We start from the raw sequence: 19,527 nt of genomic DNA, 5'->3' as shown, positions 1-19,527 counted from the left end.
TTGAACTCAAACTTAAAATAATTATGAGACTTAAAAGAATTATTCTTGATATCATGAACAAGAGCATCAAAGGATATATTTAATTAAATTTTCTTATCAAAGACTGAATCAATAAGTAATATTGATTTTATTACTCAAAGATAAAAATACTTAGGCTTCAAGAGAATCATTCTTTATTAATCAAAAGTTACATTTCTTTCTTTTGGTATAAGATAAGAAAATTTAGAAATGGCATCTAATAAATATTCTTATTTTTCAAGTTGATAAATAAACTTGAAATCAAGTCTTGATAAAGACATGCTCTAACAGGCTTGGTGTTAGGGACATAGTCCTTAGAACCTTTTAGAGACAAGTTTCTAGAACCTTCTAGAAACAAGCTTCTAGAACCTTCTAGAAGCAAGTCTCTGGAATCTTCTAGAAGCTTCTTAGTTGATAGAAGATGTTAGGGACATAGTCCTTAGAACCTTCTAGAGATAAGTTTCTAGAACCTTCTAGAAGCAAGTCTTTGGAACCTTCTAGAAGCTTCCTAGTTGGTAGAAGTTGCTTGAGAAGCTTCCTAAATAGGAGTATATATTGGGATCGAGGCTGAAGAGTTCTTCAGTCTCGATAACACATCTCTTGGAGCTCTAGCTCACTTCTCTGGTATTGTTCTTGTATTCATTTGATTAATGTAGTTCTTGCCAGTTCTTCTTGAACTTCTTGGTAGATATCAAGTCTGTATTTTGTGTCCGTGACAGTTTGTCGAGACTTCACTCACCTCAGATATCAAAGCTAGTTTCTTCTTTGTTAGAGTGTGGATTACCCCTCTGCTTAGAAGTGTACTAGCACTGTAGAGGTTGCGGATTACCCTCCACTAAACTGATACTTCTTTTGTTACAATATTGGAGTCTTATTCTTCTTGGAGAGAGTGGATTACCCCTTTTCTTGAAGCTCTTAAGGTATTTTAGAGGTTGCAGAGTACCCTCCTCTAAACCAATATTGTTTGCTTGTAAAGTCATTTCTGTCCTTTTCTTAGAATGGTCAAGGGCCAAGACATTAGTATGACGAAAAGTTCAGAGTCCAAGTTAGATGCTATCATGAATGCCCTCGCTACGTTATCGCAAAGAACTGCAGAGATTGAAGGAGTCGTGGCAAGGCTTCATAATGATGGAGCATCTGGGATGGCACAATCTAGGTTGCACCAGCCTCAAACTTCTACACTTGGAGAAGCAACTTTGCCTCAGGTTCGACAAGCACCGCTGGTTCTACAACATAAGGAACCCCGAGTTAGACTTTCGGACAAGTTCGATGGTACACGTTCCAAGTTTCGAGGATTCGTCAACCAAATCAGGTTGATAACAGTTTTACAGCCCGAACGCTATCCAACGGAGGTGTCACGTGTTGCACTTGTTGGAACCTTACTTACAGGACAAACTCTATCATGGTTTGCTCTTTTGTTTGAGAAACGATCGTCCATACTAAACAACTTTGAAACCTTTTTGGAGGCATTTGCGGAAGCATTTGGTGAACACGATAAGGTTCGATGGGCTACAACAAAGATCCGGTCACTACGACAAGGGATGCGTTCTACATTAGTCTATGCATCGAACTTCAGGCAATTAGCATGCAACATCAATTGGAACGAAGAAGCGTTGATGAGTCAATTCTATTGGGGTTTAAGGGACGATGTGAAGGATTTGCTGTTAACTCTTCCTGATCCGCAAATGCTCAACGAAGCTATTAGCCAAGCTGTGAAATGCGATAACCGCCTATTCCAACGTCGCCAAGACCAACGTTCAAGACAACATACGGTTCGCCACACCCCAACTATGTCGGCAAGCAGCGTGAATTCACATTCAGAGGTAGAAGACATGCAAATTGATGCGGTACGTGTCAAATCTCTTACTCTAGAAGAAAAAAAAGCGGCGTATGGAGGAAGGTCTATGCTTGTATTGCAGTGAAGAAGGCGACAAAGTTGGAAACTGCCCCAAGAAGCAAAATCGACGTATTATCAAGACTAGGAGTGCGTTTATTCAGGAAAACGAAGATGCCCAGCCATAATAGGAAACGTGCGGTTGGACAGTGAAATATCGCAACAACAACCAGGTTCCTTTCTTTCCGCTCAACCTGTCCTTTGTTTTACAATCCCTTTGCTTATTGGCCCTCAGAAATTGAGAACCTTAGCATTATTAGATTCGGGAACATCTGCTTGTTTCTTAGATGAAGAATTTGCAAGGCGTCATAAGATCCCTTTAGTACAAAAATCCAAACCTGTTCACGTTGAGGTCATAGATGGACGACCTTTATTATCTGGTAGTGTCACCCATGAATCAGAACCTATAGAAGTGACGTTTAAGGACCATAGTAGTCATATTATTTTCAATATTATTAGAATCCCATCAAATCCTGTTATTCTTGGTCTTTCCTGGTTAGAAAAGCATAACCCATCCATAGATTGGAAGTTGCGGAAGATGATCTTTCCCACAAAACCACCCAAGAGCAAGCCTAGTAAAAAACCCCAAATAGAAAAATCCTTATTTATTGGAGCAAGAGCATTTATAAGATTGTCCAAGGAAGGCACACCGTTTGTCATTTATGCGGCTCTAACTACCGGGGAGAAGATCTCGACAGCAAGTATACCGGAGCAATATAAGGATTTTAAAGACGTGTTTCAAAAGAAAAATGCCGACATGCTACCGAAACACAGACCATATGATTGCGCCATAGATTTACAGGAAGGAGCACAACCACCTTTTGGCCCAATCTACAATCTATCGCAGATGGAGTTGGCGGAGTTGTGGAAGTACATCGACGAGAATCTAACCAAGAACTTCATCCGTCATTCAAAATCGTCAGCTGGAGCACCCATCTTATTTGTGAAGAAGAAAGATGGCTCGTTGTGGATGTGCGTGGACTATCGAGGCCTCAACAAGGTAACAAAGAAGAATCGTTACCCGTTACCCTTGATTTCTGGTCTCTTAGAACAACTTGGATGTGCAAGGATCTTTACAAAAACTGATCTAAGGGGAGCTTACAACCTCGTACGAATCAAGGAAGGAGATGAGTAGAAGACAGCGTTCCGTACAAGGTATGGCCATTTTGAATATAATGTCATGCCGTTTGGTCTTACCAATACTCCAGCGGTCTTTCAACATATGATGAATGACATTTTTCGAGAGTACCTTGACGATTTTGTTGTCATCTATTTGGATGATATTTTGATATTCTCCAAAAATGAGGAAGAGCATGAAAAACACGTTCGTTTGGTATTGGAGAAACTACACGAGTGAGGACTATATGCCAAGTTGGAGAAGTATTTATTTCACCAAATAGAGATGGAATTTCTGGGGTTCGTTGCGACTACGAAAGGCTTGAAGATGGACCCCAAGAAGGTGGAAGCAATCGTGTCCTAGGAGGTTCCGAAGATGGTTAGAGACGTACAATGCTTTCTTGGTTTTGCTAACTTCTATTGGATCTTTATCAAGAATTACTCTCAAGTTGCTGCTCCTCTCACTCAGTTGACATGCAAGGATAAGCTGGAATGGGGACCTCTAACAGAGAAGGCGTTTCAAAAGCTGAAGACCGCATTTACTACGGCTCCAATCTTGATTCATCCAGACTTTACAATGGCCTTCTATTTAGAAACTAATGCTTCGGATTTTGCTTTGGAAGCTGTACTTTCACAAATGGGAGAAGATAAGAAGCTCCATCCGGTTGCATTCTATTCTCGAAAGTTCTCTGCTGCTGAAATCAATTATGAGATCCACGATAAAGAACTTCTTGCTATAGTGGATTCTTTCCAAGAATGGCGTCACTTTCTTGAAGGAGCTGCACATCCAGTGATCGTATACACAGATCATAAGAATTTGGAGTATTTCATGTCGACTCGAGTTCTAAATCGACGTCAAGCTCGATGGAGTATGTTGCTATCTAGGTTCGATTTTATTATCTCTTATCGACCTGGAAAGCAGCAAGGACTATCTAATGCCTTATCGAGGAGATCGTATCTTGTACCAAAGGCTGGAGAAGCAGCATTTGATCAACAATGTACGACATTGTTGAAGCCAGAGCAATTTCAGCTTTGCGCTACTATTATGCCAATTGGTGCTGACTTCCTGAATCAGGTACATGTCGTAACCATCGAAGATTCAGTAGCCATTGATATTAAGCAGCGTGCCAATGACGACAAGTTCAAGGTGGATGGAGATCTTTTATACTTTGAAGAGCGGTTATATATCCCAAAAGGACCAGCACGACTCCGAGTTCTTCAATCTCGCCACAATTTTCCAGTTGCAGGACATTTTGGATTCAACAAGACCTTGGAGCTTATTTCTCGAGATTTTTGGTGGTCCCAAATGTAGAAGGATGTGAAAGATTTTGTCCTCTCCTTCGACATTTGTTCAAGATCCAAGAATCTTCGGCATCGCCCTTATGGACTCCTACAGCCATTGCCGATTCCACGTCAACCATGGTCTTCAATTTCCATGGACTTCATCACGGACCTGCCATCATCGAACTCATTTGACAACATCTTTGTCGTGGTAGATCGGCTTACAAAGATGGCGCACTTTGTCCCTTGCAAAAAGACATCGTCCAGTGAAGTCACAGCAAGGCTCTTTCTCGATAATGTGTATCGATATCATGGACTACCAGATGATATCGTATCAGATCGAGGAACCTAGTTCGTATCAAAGTTTTGGAGATCTTTCTTTGAGATACTGAAGGTGGATATCAAGCTTTCTTCGACTTTTCATCCTCAAACTGACGGTCAAATGGAACGGGTGAACCAAGTCTTGGAACAATACTTACGATGCAGCATCAACTATCAGCAAGACGATTGGACCACATATCTGCCGCTAGCCGAGTTTGCATATAACAACACCCTCCATACATCGACTCAATACACACCATTCTTTTCTAATTATGGGTATCATCCAAAGCTTGATTTATTGAGTCCATCAACAAATAACAATCCAGCAACTGAAGGATTTGCGAAACAACTATCAGAGCTTCAAAATACGTTGAAGCTTCAATTACAATCCGCTCAAGAATCCTACAAGGCATCTGCAGATAGATTTCAGAATCAAGCACTTACTTTCAAAATTGGAGATAAAGTATGGCTTCTTCGACGGAATATCAAGACGAAGCGAGCATGTGATGAGTTGGACTATCGAAGATTGGGACCATTTATCATCCAAAAGCAAATCAATCTAGTGGTGTATCGTCTAGAATTACCGGCTTGTATGAAGGTACATCTAGTCTTTCATGTTTCTTTGTTGGAGCCTTATCGAGAGTCATCTTTTCCTGGAAGAGTGCAATGTCTGCCACCTAGTATTGAGATCAAGAACAACGAGGAATACAAAGTTGAAAATGTGCTGGATTCTCGGCGAAGGTGGGGCAAGTTGGAGTATCTTGTTCATTGGTGCGGCTACGACATTAATGAGCGAACGTAGGAGCCAGCTGAAAATCTCACCAATGCGCCACAAAAAATACAGGAGTTTCATCAACAACATCCTCATAAACCTAAGCTGGTTCGACAATAGCTTCTTTTTGAAGCTTGTTCACCCAAGAATATAAGAAAGGGAGAGAGCACCACCAAAATTCGTAGTTGATATAGTTATTTTTTCCAAGATAAAATAGAATTTTTTCAGTAGCCATAGTTTGGTCTTCTGATATGGATAGCCAAGAGATAGATACTATACTAGTCAGATTATCTCAACCAACTAGTTCACGAAGGCGACCCCGAGATGAAGAACCACTTGCACCACGACGACTACGGAGGATACCAAGTAACCGATTATTGGTGATTGTATTTGAGTCCGAGCGTGCTTACGTGTCAAGGACAAGAACTCGATGAAAAAACAGTTCAAACAAGTAAGCCTTCACTCAAAGAAAAGTAACAAAATATGAATAATAAGTATGTATATTGAAAAGAGAAACTAGAATGGCTATTTCCAAAAGACAAGAAAACTAGAGACCCTTGAAACTCGACTAGAAGCAAGAAAGGATTTGACAAGAGTGAAGAAGCCTTCACTCTTGTCTCTATATATACTATCTAACTAGGGGCTACAAGGCGACGTTCTATAGGACCTCCAATATATGTTGACTTTGTAGGACACATGCCTTGACTTACAAGGCAAGTTTTTCTATGTGTGGGCCACATAATTAGCTTGATCTTCAAGCTAACAACATGTGTGGCACATGGCCAACTTGTTGACCACGTTTCTAATCCAAAAAGTCAATTAAAGATACCTATGAAGTCAAAGCAGTATCTAGGAAGTTTCTAAGAAGCTTCTATATTAAATATTATAGAATTAACTTACTTTTATCTACTTTTACTTACTTCTACCTATTTCTATATGTAATTATTAGCTTACATGATTATGGCTGTGACATTACCCCCCCTTCTAGAGACGAGTTCCACGAGGAGCGGTCATCATATGTTGAGGAAATCTATGATGCGACGAATTGTATTTGCCACATACTCTGATCTCTGTTCTCTTCGAAGATGATTGATAGGGCCTCTTAACCATCGGTAGTGTCCCATACCAGGGCGGGAAGACCACCTAATTATTTGATCATTGTTGAGGCCTTCGTAACTTCCTTCGAATAGAATATTCGGAACACCATTAGGAGTTGTTCCTACCTCTAGTAAAATCACCAAACATCGAGAGTCCCTTCCCAAATCGTGATACCAAACGCGTTGTATCTCACCATCTATTCGAGGAAGAACATGTCATTCTTGAAGATCTTCATCTCGATTGCGTCGTCTTGAAGGTTGTGACAATCGTAATGTCTCATCCGGCAGCTCAGCAAACGAAGGTTCTTGAGTTGAATCCACTGGTTGTTGGCTCTCCATCTAATTAGCGTCACAAATGCAAAGAAGTTACAAACAAGGCTAGAAAATTGAATGTTATCTTGCCTCAATCTTGTCTCTTTTATAAGAGAGATTTTCATCTTGGTTTTGATGGATGTCGTTGATGAAAAACTTTGACTTTAGCTGATGCATTTACTAGATTCCTGGATGGCTCCCATGTGCGTTCACTAATATCATATCCGCGCCAATGAACAAGATACTCCAGCTTATTTCAGCGCTGCCTTGAGTCTAATATCTCTTCCACCTCAAATTCTTCATTATTATCTACTTCTATAGGAGGCGGTGGCATTTGTTTTCTTCCTTGTATATCCACTGTCTTATATGGTTCAAGAAGAGACACGTGGAATACAGGATGGATCTTCATTGACTCCGGTAGATGTAACCGATATGCAACTAGGTTGATCTGTTCAAAAACAGAAAAGGGGCCAAGCCTACGATAGTCCAACTTGTCACAAGGTCGAGTAGCCTTGATATTGCGACGAAGTAGCCATACCTTATCACCCACGTTGAATTGTGGTTGCTCCTTACAATATAGATCTGCGTTTATCTTTTGTCGTTCTTGAGCTTCCTTCAATTGAGTCTTTATTATTGCATGTAACTCTGACAACCAATTTGCCATATCTTCTGCTACAGGATTATCAACTTTTGAAAAATCAAAAGTATCAAGTCGTGGATGATAGCCATAATTGGCAAAGAAAGGTGTTTGTTGTGTGGAAGAATGTACCGTATTATTATAAGCAAACTCTGCCAATGGCAGAAGGGTTGGTAGTTGATAGTACACCTTAAATATTGCTCCAAGACTTGGTTTACGCGCTCTGTTTGTCCATAAGTTTGAGGATGGAAAGCCGAAGATAGCTTTATGTCCACTTTTAAAATCTTGAAAAAGGTCCTCCAAAATCTTGACACAAATTGAGTTCTCCTATCTGATATGATATCTTTAGGTAATCCATGATAGCGATGGATATTATCAATGAAAAGCTTAGCTGTTTCTTCACCTGTGATAGATTTTGTACATGGCACAAAATGTGCCATCTTGGTGAAACGATCTACTATCACAAATATAGAATCATAAGATCTTGAGCTTGAAAGATCTGTGATGAAATCCATAGAAACAGAAGACCATGGTTGTTCTGGTATAGGTAATGGCTGAAGAAGTCCGTAAGGTCGATGACGAGGAATTTTTGATCTTGAACAAATATCACATGATTGTACAAAGTCTTTGACTGACTTCGACATTTGTGGCCACCAAAAATCTCTTGATATGAGTTCCAAAGTCTTATTATATCCAAAGTGCCCTGCTGTTGGAAAGTCATGACATGCTTGAAGAACACGTAAACGTGCTTCTCCTTCTGGAACATATAGGCGTCCTTCAAAATATAATAGATTATTCTTGAACTCGAACTTAGAAGGATCATGAGACTTAAAAGAATTATTCTCGATATCATAAACAAGAGGGTCTGAGGACATACTGGACTGGATTTGCTTGAGAAAAGTTGAATCAACAGTCAATGTTGATTTCATTGCTCGGAGATGAAATTGCTCCGATTTCAAGAGGACCGTTCTTTGTTGCTCAAAAGCTGCATCTCCTTCTTTTGGTGCAAAATAAGAACGTCTAGATAGGGCATCAGACAAACCTTGTTGTTTTCTTGGCCGATAAGTGATAATGAACTCGAATCTTGACAAAGACATACTCCAACGAGCTTGACAACAATTCAATATGCGTGTTGACATGAAATACTCGAGGTTCTTGTGATTTGTATACACAGTGACTGGACTAGAAGCGCCTTCTAGATAATGACGCCATTCTTGAAAGGAATCCACGATCGCAAGAAGTTCTTTATCGTGGATCTCATTATTGATCTCGGCTGCTGAGAATTTTCTTGAATGAAAAGCTATCAGATGAAGTTTGTCATCTGTTCCCATTTGTGATAAAACTGCACCCAAGGCAAAATCTGATGCATCTGTTTCCATAAAAAATGCCTTGGAAAAGTCAACACGATATAAGAGTGGTGCAGAGACAAACGATGTCTTCAAGGCTTCAAATGCTGCTTCCACTTCTTGATTCCATTGGAATTTATCTTTACTAGTCAAGCGTGTAAGTGGAGCGGGAACTCGTGAGAAATCTTTGATGAAGATCCGATAGTAATTGGCAAATCCCAAGAAACATTGGACATCTCTTACTGTCCTTGGAATCTTCTAATCCATGATTGTTTGGACTTTCTTAGAATCCATCATGAGACCATCATTTGAAATGATGTATCCTAAAAAGTCAACTTGAGTAGTATGAAATACACACTTTTCCATCTTGGCGTACAATCCTACATCTCTAAGTTTTTGTAATACTTGACGAACATATATTTCATGTTCTTCAACGTTCTTAGAATAGATCATGATATCGTCTAGATAGCAGATGACAAAATTGTCTAAGAATTCACGAAATACATCATTCATGAGATGTTGAAAAGCAGCTGGTGCATTCGTGAGTCCAAAGGGCATGACATTATATTCAAAATGTCCATACCTGGTTCGAAACGCAGTCTTCCATTCATCTCCTTCTTTGATCCGTACTAGATTATATGCTCCTCTTAGATCTATTTTTGTATAGATCTTAGCTTGATTCAACTAGTCAAGGAGTCCTGATATCAAAGGTAATGGATACCTGTTCTTGATTGTGATCTTGTTGAGTCCTCGATAATCAACACACATTCGTAAAGATCCATCTTTTTTCTTTACGAATAGAATTGGAGCTCCTGCTGGAGATTTTGAATGGCGTATGAAATTCTTCGCTCAATTCTCGTCAATATATGTCTTGAGTTCAGCCATCTCATCTTGCGATAAACTGTAAATTGGTCCAAATGGTGGCTGAGTTCCTTCCTTGAGGTCGATTGAACAATCATATGGACGATGCTCAGGAAGAATATCTGCATTTTTTTTCTCAAAAACGTCTTGATACTCCTGATATTGACTTGGAATGCCACTTGAAGTCTTTACATTTTCAGAAATAGGTGCAGCATAAATAGCAAAAGTTGATCCTTCTTTTGCTGCGTGTATAAATGCTTTTGCACCTATCAGTACGGGTTTTACTGTACTAGACTTATAATTTTTTACTTGGTTCGTAGAACTATTAATAACGCTTTTGGAAAAGTCAAGTTTACGCGAATTCCAATCTATTCGAGGGTTATATTTTTCTAGCTAGGATAAACCTAAAATAATTGGATTAGACGGGGATTTAATTATGTTAAAAGCTATGTAGCTATCATGACCATCTATTGTTACTTTTATAGGATGAATTTCATGAGTGACATCTCCAGAAGACAAGGGACGACCATCTATGACTTCTACATGTACTGGTTTAGGTTTCTGTACAAAGGGTATTTTACGACTTTTAACAAATTGTTCATCTACAAAACTTGCTGAGGCTCCCGAATCTAATAAAGCAGAGGCTTTGTAATTCTTAGGTCCTAAATATAAGTCTATTATAAAACAAGGAGAGGGTTTTAAGGAGAGGATAGGACCTTCATTAGGAATTGTACAAGGTTCCAGCTACACGGTCCCTATTGTAGCTAGACAAATCCGTTTTCCAACATGTTGTCTTCTTTGACCGTCGTACCCCTCATTTTATAGTTGCGTCGTTTCTTTGGACAATGTTGAGCAGTGTGCTTAGGTTCTCCGCAATATAAACATAATCCTTCTTGACGACGACGAATCTTTTCTTGCTGAGTTAGGGGTTTAAAACGTACCGCGTCAATTTGCATGTCTTCTACTTCCGAATGTACGTTTGGCAAAGATGTTGATGTTGCCATTGAGTAATAACATTGAGGTTCCCGTGAATGATTCTCGGATCGAAATTTGAAAAGTCGATTATCACATTTTACTGCAAAATCGATTGCTTGACTCAAAGTTTGAGTATCAGGTAAGTTGAGCATCAATTTCTTTACTTCGTATTGCAATCCATAAAGAAATTGACTGATGAGTGCAACATCATCCCACTTGATGTCAATTGCAAGTTGTCAAAATTGTGAAGCATACACTGTTACTGAGTGATTTCCTTGTCGCAGAATTCGGATCTTATTTGTTGCAACACGAGTTGCATCGTGTTCACCATACATAGATCGAAACTCCGCCAAAAAAGCTTCCAAATTGTCCAATATTGGATTTCGTTGTTCAAGAAAAGACGAAAACCACGATAATGCAGAACCAGAAAGTAGAGTGCCAATAAACCTGACTTGTGATCCTGGAGTTGGATAGCTTTGCGGTTGAAGTTCAATTACCAATTGTACTTGATTGATGAACCCTCGAAACTTTGATCTCGTACCATCAAATTTCTCAGGTAAGGCAATTCTTGGTTCTCTAGTGCTTATAGGGTGTTGTACAATTGGAGAAGGAACGTGATTTGTTGTAGATGTTGAAGCAGCTCCGATCATCTCTATATCCCCACTTTCTGCTATTCTTGTTCTTTCCTGTGTTGGTGAATTGAGTTGATGTATCGCAAGCATTAACTCCCTCATTTGCTCTTGCATTTGTGCCATTGCACTCTTCATTTCAACAAGCTCTGCCATAATGACACTAAGAAGAAAAATTTGTTTGATACTGTTCAAGACAAAAGAAAAGAAAGACTTGATAACAAAGAAGATACTAAGAACAATATCAGTTTAGAAGTGGGTAATCCGCAAACTTCTAATACGCTTATGCCTTGTCAAGAGAAAGGGGTAATCCACTCTTACTCAAGAAAAACAAAGCTCTGATATTGTAAGTACGTTCTTATCAATCTGTCAAGGACAAGAACTTGATGAAAAAACAGTTCAAGCAAGTAAGCCTTCACTCAAAGAAAAGTAACAAAATATGAATAATAAGTATGTATATTGAAAAGAGAAACTAGAATGGCTATTGCCAAAAGACAAGAAAACTAGAGATCCTTGAAACTAGACTAGAAGCAAGAAAAAAGTTGACAAGAATAAAGAAGCCTTCACTCTTGTCTCTATATATACTATCTAACTAGGGGCTACAAGGCGACGTTCTATAGGACCTCTAATATGTGTTGACTTTGTAGGACACATGCCTTGACTTACAAGGCAAGTTTTTCTATGTGTGGGCCACATAGTTAGCTTGATCTTCAAGCTAACAACATGTGTGGCACATGGCCAACTTGTTGACCACGTTTCTAATCCAAAAAGTCAATTAAAGACACCTATGAAGTCAAAGCAGCGTCTAGGAAGTTTCTAAGAAGCTTCTATATTAAATATTATAGAATTAACTTACTTTTATCTACTTTTACTTACTTCTACCTATTTCTATATGTAATTATTAGCTTATATGATTATGATCGTGATATTACGATAGTCAACCAGAAGGCATATTTGCAGGACAATTTCACAATGAAGACACGAAAGTTCATGCTTGGTCAGAAGTTGAAGGAGTGGGCCACTACTGTTGGCTTCAAGGGCCGATGAACCACTTACCTCGTGAACAACAGTTGGAGTTCATAGCAGACGTTATGCGACAGATCTTCATTTTCTTGCGTTGGTATTGATTGACAACAACATTGCTACTCAAAGACCTCGAAGCTAAAGGAGGGGATGATGTTAGGGACATAGTCCTTAGAACCTTCTAGAGACAAGTTTCTAGAACCTTCTAGAGACAAGCTTCTAGATCTTCTAGAGACAAGCTTCTAGAACCTTCTAGAGACAAGCTTCTAGAACCTTCTAGAAGCAAGTCTCTGGAATCTTCTAGAAGCTTCTTAGTTGATAGAAGATGTTAGGGACATAGTCCTTAGAACCTTCTAGAGATAAGTTTCTAGAACCTTCTAGAGGCAAGTCTCTGGAACCTTCTAAAAGCTTCCTAGTTGGTAGAAGTTGCTTGAGAAGCTTCTTAAATAGGAGTATATATTGGGATCGAGGCTGAAGAGTTCTTCAGTCTCGATAACACATCTCTTGGAGCTCTAGCTCACCTCTCTGGTGTTGTTCTTGTATTCATTTGATTAATCTAGTTCTTGCCAGTTCTTCTTGAACTTCTTGGTAGATATCAAGTCTGTATTCTGTGTCCGTGACACTTGGTGACAATTCAAAATACATGTTGTCATGAAATACTTGAGGTTCTTGTGATCCATATATATGGTGACTGGATTAGAAGTGTCTTCTAAATAATAAAACCATTCTTAAAACTAATCCATAATTACAAGGAGCTCTTTGTCATGGATCTCATAGTTAATCTTGAATGCTAAAAATTTCTTAAAATAAAAAGCTACAGGATAGAACTTATCATCTTCTCTCATTTGTAACAAAATTATACTTAAAGCAAAGTTTGATGTGTCTATTTTTATAAAGAATACCTTCAAAAAGTCGACATAATATAAGATTGGTGTAAAAATAAATGTCTTTTATTATGGCTTTAAAAGATGCTTTAACTTCTTTGTTTCACTCAAGTTTGTCTTTACATGACAGGGATGTAAGTGAAGCTACAACTTAAGAAAAGTTCTTAACAAAGATTGAATAATAATTAGTGAATCTCAAAAAATATTACACATCTTTAATTATTTTTGAGATCTTCTAATCTATCATAATTTGGAGCTTCTTAAGATCCATCATAAGACCATTGTTTGAAATGATGTATTTTAGAAAGTCAACTTGAGTAATATGAAATATACACTTTTTTATCTTGACATATAATCTTGCATCTCTTAATTTTTGTAAATTATGACAAACATCAAGTTCATATTCTTTTATGCTCTTAGAATAGATCAAGATGTCATATAAGTAACAAATAACAAAATCATCAAGACACTTAAAAAAATCATCATCTATTAATGTTAAAAAGTAGATAGTGTATTTGTGAGTCTAAAAGACATGACATTATATTCAAAATATCTATACTTTTTTTAAAATATAATTTTCCATTCATCTCTTTTTTTAATACGTATTAGATTGTATGTTTATTGCACACATATTTTTGTATAGATCTTTGCTTGATTCAATTGATCAAGAATTCTTAAAATCAAAGATAGAGGGTAGCTATTCTTGATGGTGATCTTATTAAACCTTTGATAGTCCATACATGTTTATAGAGATTCATCTTTTTTCTTCACAAATAGAATAAGAGCTCCAACTAGAAATGTAGAATGACATATGAAGTTCTTAGCTAAATTTTCATTAATATATTCCTTAAATGTAGCCAATTTGTTTAGTGATAGGCTGTAGATTGGTCCAAATAGTGGTTGAACTCCTTCTTAAAGATCATAGGAAAAATTATAAAAATGATGCTCTAAAAAATGTTTGTATTTTTTTTTTCAAAGATATCTTGATAATCTTAGTATTGACTCACAATGCCACTTAAAATCTATTTTCCATCAACAATAAGTGTGGCGTATATAATAAAAGTTTATCCTTCCTTTACAACATGCATAAAAGTTCTTTCACCTATTAATAATAGTTTGGATGTATTGATCTTATGGATTTTTACTTGCCTAGAAAAATCTTGAGTTAAAATATAAAAAAATCAAGATTGCAAGAAATTCAATCTATTTGAGGATTATACCTTTCTAACCACAATAATCCTAAAATAATTGAATTAAGATAAGATCTAATTATATTAAATTTACTAAACTATTATAACTACTACTTGCTACTTCTATAAAAAATGGTTTTATGTGTAACATCCTCAAAAGATAATAAATAGCAATCTATTACTTCTACATGTATAAGTTTGAATTTCTTAATTAAGGATATATTATATTTTTTGACAAAGTCTTTGTCTATAAAATAAGTTGAGGCTCTTAAATATAATAAGACTAAGATTTTGTAATTTTTTGGCTCTAAATAAACTTTAAATCCTAGACAAACCTTAAATCCTAAACCAAATCCTAAAAAAATCCTAAATCCTAAACCAAATTCTAAAAATATCTTAAATCCTAAACCAAATCCTAAAAAAATCTTAAATCAAATCCTAATCAAAATCTAACCAATTCAAACCAATCCTAAGGTAGATTAGAACTCCAATATCTATTCATTAAATTATGGAACTTGCTTAAAAATTTATACAGCTCTCAACTTCTTAATTAAAAATAATTATAACAAACTTGAAGATAATTTTATTTACCAAATGGAAGCAAAATCCTAAAATCTGCTTGGATATTGGTCTGCCTCCTATTCCAATCTAAATATTGAACTTCTAGTGCGCATATCTCTCAAATATAATATTGATTTTTTTCCAAAATTCACTCAAATTTTTGGAAATTAAGTCTAGTCTCAATACAAAATGATTTCACTTTAATCCAATTAATGAATCACTAAAGAACTTAAAAATACTCACTGACCCTCAAACTCCAATTTTTGAGACTTCAATCTACAAAAACTTTCATACTTTGACCTAACTATTTGATTGACTTTAAATTCACAATGCACATTAAGCACAATTATATCCACCAATCCACAAAATTACATTTGTAGATCTACTACAAAACTCCTGAAATTGCTCAAAATATCAATCCTATTTTTTTCACAAAAATCCAAGTTATTCAAAACAACCTTGATTTTATAAAGCTCTTACAAAGTCATTATAAGTCCAAACCATCCAAAACTAATGCTTATAAAAATCCTATCAAGTTTGCTTCTAAATTTTTTTTCTTTAAACTACTAAAGAACCTCGGAGTTACCATAGGTGCACAATTTTGTGCCTTAGGATCTGATTTTGACCAAGATTCATAACTAGTCCTCTCCAGATATAAATTCTTGGCTTCTTGAGGTAAATTTTTTTAAAATCTACTCTTAACTCTTTTCTACATATGCCTATATCATTTTATTTCCAAATCTACTTTGTTTTATCTTATTTATGCTCTTACAAAGTAAATAAAAGCCTATTTCATAAAAAAGTAGTAATAGTATATTTTTAGTTTTATTTCAACTATTATCTTTATTTTAAGATAATTTCCTATAAAATTTTAAAATAAGATCTTTTATAATATAATATTTTCTTCTCTTTCATTTATTAGTCGTGTTACATCACAATAATGCAATCGCAACAACAATATCAATAATGAAGACATTCCAAAAGTATTGCCCCACGATTTGTATATATATGGACATCTCTATTGTGTATTTTCATTTGTCAACATAAGGTGCAATGGCAATTGATTAAGTGGGACATTCAATCTATTGAGAATATTGAAAATGACCATAGAGCCATGGTATATGCTTATTGCAAGGAAAGAACCTTCAAGGACATTGTTGACATGTACTTTGATTTGCGAATAAAGTTTCATGTTGGATGGATTCATTACAATGGCCAATTTCCACAACTTCAAAATTTTTGTGGTGGACTAGCTTCCATTTTTTCTAACACAAGCATTATCAAATCCAACTTCTTTGTGATCAAGTGGAAGAAGGACAAATATTGATAGTACCTCACAAACTTCTCGCTTGAAAGTATCTTGCACTCTAAACAATTTGACAAGGATGGATATTTTTTAACAGCTCTACAGATGAATTTCATCCATTCCTATTTCACCTATAATAAAACCTGGCTGCAACCCAAAAATAAGCTAAATTAGGTGTTTTAAGAAAAGCCGTAGTTTGAAGAGACCTGTCCATTAGGCTTGAAATAGCTGCACAAAGCCTCCTTCGGTTGTGAACACGGCTGCAAACTACAGACGAAAGACTGGCACAAGTCTACAGCTTGGAACCGCTTGATTCAATCTACATCGTAGAATTCAATTGCTTTGTGATGGTGAGGCACAATCTCAGCTTCGACCTTTTGAGGCTGTGTCACAGGCAGACCACACTCGAATGACAACAGAAGTACCTGTAAAACCGCAGAAAGCATTAAAATGTGTCACTCCTTCCAAAAGCAATGTACCCAAATTCATAATACCAAGGAAAGGCTGTCCCAACGTCTATACATTGCAACAAAAAAATTAGGATTTTGCTAGGCATTATGCTAAATGACAGTTGAATTTCTCTTGCAATGCTGAAGATTTCTACAACTCTCCAAGCAGTATAGACGGCTTCAATAGCAGAGTCATCTCAGCATCATGCGAAAAATTCCAAGACGCATATACACATCTACAAAGGCTCATCCGAATAAGATCTAAAACACAGAGCAAGCGCTAAAAAGTATAAGAGCAAGGGAGAGAGGATAAGCATCTACTTGCAATGAGGGTAACCGTCACTTATCCATGTCGAATAGAAGAAAATTAAAGGACCTTCACATTCTAATTGTTCACTCACTTTCTTAGGATCGGGTTGCAAGGACGTGTAGAAGTAATTGAAAAAACACCACCAAAAGAATGTTCGCAGGAAGACAAAAGCTTGCAATAGCCCCGGAGAGAATAGACGCCCTTTACACAACAAAGTATTGGAGATTAAACCATATTGTATGAAGGATCTTTCAATCAAGAGCAATGCTCTAAGCTGGGATAAATAAAAAGAACATCCAGACTACTCTCTACCAGACCGTTACAATTGATTTACCACTCATTGATCCTTCTACAGCGTATTCGGGTTTCTAGAATTATCAGTCCCTTAAAGTGTTAAAGGGGAATATTATAGCTGCCAAACTACGCACTATTGCCATAGAACGACAATGTTGCCTGCCAGGGTAATTACCCTTGTTGATAGCTTGGACTAAATGCTGACCAATCAAGTAAAGTGAGCGAGTGAAAATTTTGCTAAAGATGAGCAGCGAAGCACAGTTGTCAAACTTCAAATCTAGAATTCTGTTCCGATGAACATAGTCAGCACCGCCACTAGTCTAAGAGCTGCCACTGCTGAAATTACCCACTCGACGGAGAAACCCGTCAAATATGGCCGGATGTACGTTACTTGTCCCACTGCCTGAATAGCATCATGATAGTACACTCAGAAAGATATTCTATATTTTACAAAGCTCTGATTTAATTTGAGAAATGTGTCGTTGTCTGAAAACAGAAGGTAAAGCCAGAAATTAACTTGAACGAGACGCACCTGAGAGAAACACCAAACTCCGCTGAAGGCAAGTTAGTCCACCGAATCACCTTTACGAGCACAGCCTCTCCGTCTTTTTACTAAAGACCCTGTAATTTGGGAAACACGGTCCCCAGCAACTGCACCATAATCTAGGCATTGATAAAGGGCACGATGCCTAAGGATGCCAGACAAAGTCAACCAACACTTCCGCTCAAATATGTATTTGAGGGTCCGATAAGGCTATTGACGTCTACGCTCCCTTGAAAGTGTGAGCTGCTTGTTTCCCACAGAGGAACATAGGTCCGAATTCTTGATAAGATCAACCATTCAAGTAACATTGAACGCCTCTCCACGAATTTGACATTGAAAAAAAATCGCCGAAGTCCACACTCTTCTTCTCCACAACTGCTGCAAATACCAAAAGACGGGTCTGTCAATCCATGGACCGTCTTCGGTAATTTTGACAATAGAGGCTCTGATACATAAGTCAAATGTTACGGTAATAAAAAAAGGAAACAATCGCAGTAACAACTGTGCAGGCGGTTGCCATTATACTAAGCCTTAAACAATGACATCATCAGCTCCAAAATTTGAAACAGATAGAGTATGAGCAATGCAAAAATATGTACAAAGATGGCAATAAGATATATAATAAACGCCTAAACTCTATCAAAATATGCGAAGCGATGGAAAATTTCTTGACAAATAGACTCTTCTGCAGGAAGGAAACATTGAAAAAACTGAAACCTCCGATATTTCTCGATTTGAGACTTGAATCCACTGCAAGTATGTGCTGAGGTTATAATATTACCATTCAAATCTCATTCAACGGTCTGTAGATTACACAGGCCAAAAAGAAAAAAGACAAATGAAAATAATCATAGGCATTTCAGAATAGACCTGCTGCGCTTTTGGACGAACTCCCGGAGCCTGACTTTGACATGATCAAAAGTAGATTGAATGGCATTCCAAGAAAAACGCCGTGCATCATCCTCTACACCCGAAGGATCAAACCTCTAGTCTCCTTCCAAAATCTGTTCCCCGACGACTGCAAGAGCAGCCCTACAGATTGATGCGTTTTATCCATCCACGGTCCCAGCTGAATTCATTTCCCGTATTCGAAATCTGGAACCGAGCACCACAAAACGAGCTACGTGCCTTGAAGCTACATCAAACAACTCTACGAGAGCAGGCCATATTCCCTTCTCGGCGCTAGCTCTTAACTGTTCCAATTAACAAAGAATTTCTTCCGACCACAGACGGAAAATATATATATATATATATATATATATAACTTATAAAAAATCTATGCCCATCTCGTAGAAGCTAAAGGTTATAGCGTCGGTGACGCACGGAGAACAAAGCAAATTCGGAACGAGTGTTCCGCCGCGTGCACAGTCCCCGATGGAGATTCTTACGTACGGGAAGGAAGCTCTTGTGAGGATGAGCTCAGACTCCGTTGGAGTCTGAGAACCGTGGCGGAGATTCATCCAACCGGTACATTTACCAGGTCTCACAATGGTATCAGAGAGACCCCAGTCGGATATCAAAGAACCCCCATCACTTGCACTGATTTAGAGCGGGTACGTGAAGGGGTATAACGTCAGAATAATTAAACCGTGAACTTAAGGTTTTTTTTAGCTATGTTGGGGGCATTTTTTTTTTTTTTTTTTTTTTTTTCGGAAATCTCTTTTCTGTGTGGAGAAATAAAGGTTCTGATGTGCTCCAAAAGAAAAA

At 37.5% G+C, this 19,527-nt stretch overlaps 1 long non-coding RNA gene across 1 annotated transcript; it reads right to left on the bottom strand.

Moving 5' to 3' along the window:
* Nucleotides 1–16,123: 16,123 nt before the first annotated feature.
* Nucleotides 16,124–19,168, bottom strand: LOC112278307 (uncharacterized). Its single transcript, XR_002968660.3, has 5 exons — nucleotides 18,691–19,168; nucleotides 17,809–18,198; nucleotides 17,452–17,679; nucleotides 17,074–17,183; nucleotides 16,124–16,648 (listed from the first exon to the last, which is right to left on the bottom strand). It is a non-coding gene; the product is annotated as an uncharacterized LOC112278307 (long non-coding RNA).
* Between the last annotated feature and the right edge of the window lie 359 nt (nucleotides 19,169–19,527).

The sequence above is a fragment of the Physcomitrium patens genome, chromosome 25 (genome assembly GCF_059467195.1).
Source record: "Physcomitrium patens ecotype Gransden chromosome 25, ASM5946719v1, whole genome shotgun sequence".
NCBI classification, from domain to species: domain Eukaryota; kingdom Viridiplantae; phylum Streptophyta; class Bryopsida; order Funariales; family Funariaceae; genus Physcomitrium; species Physcomitrium patens.
This window is presented reverse-complemented; position numbering and strand designations above follow the sequence as displayed.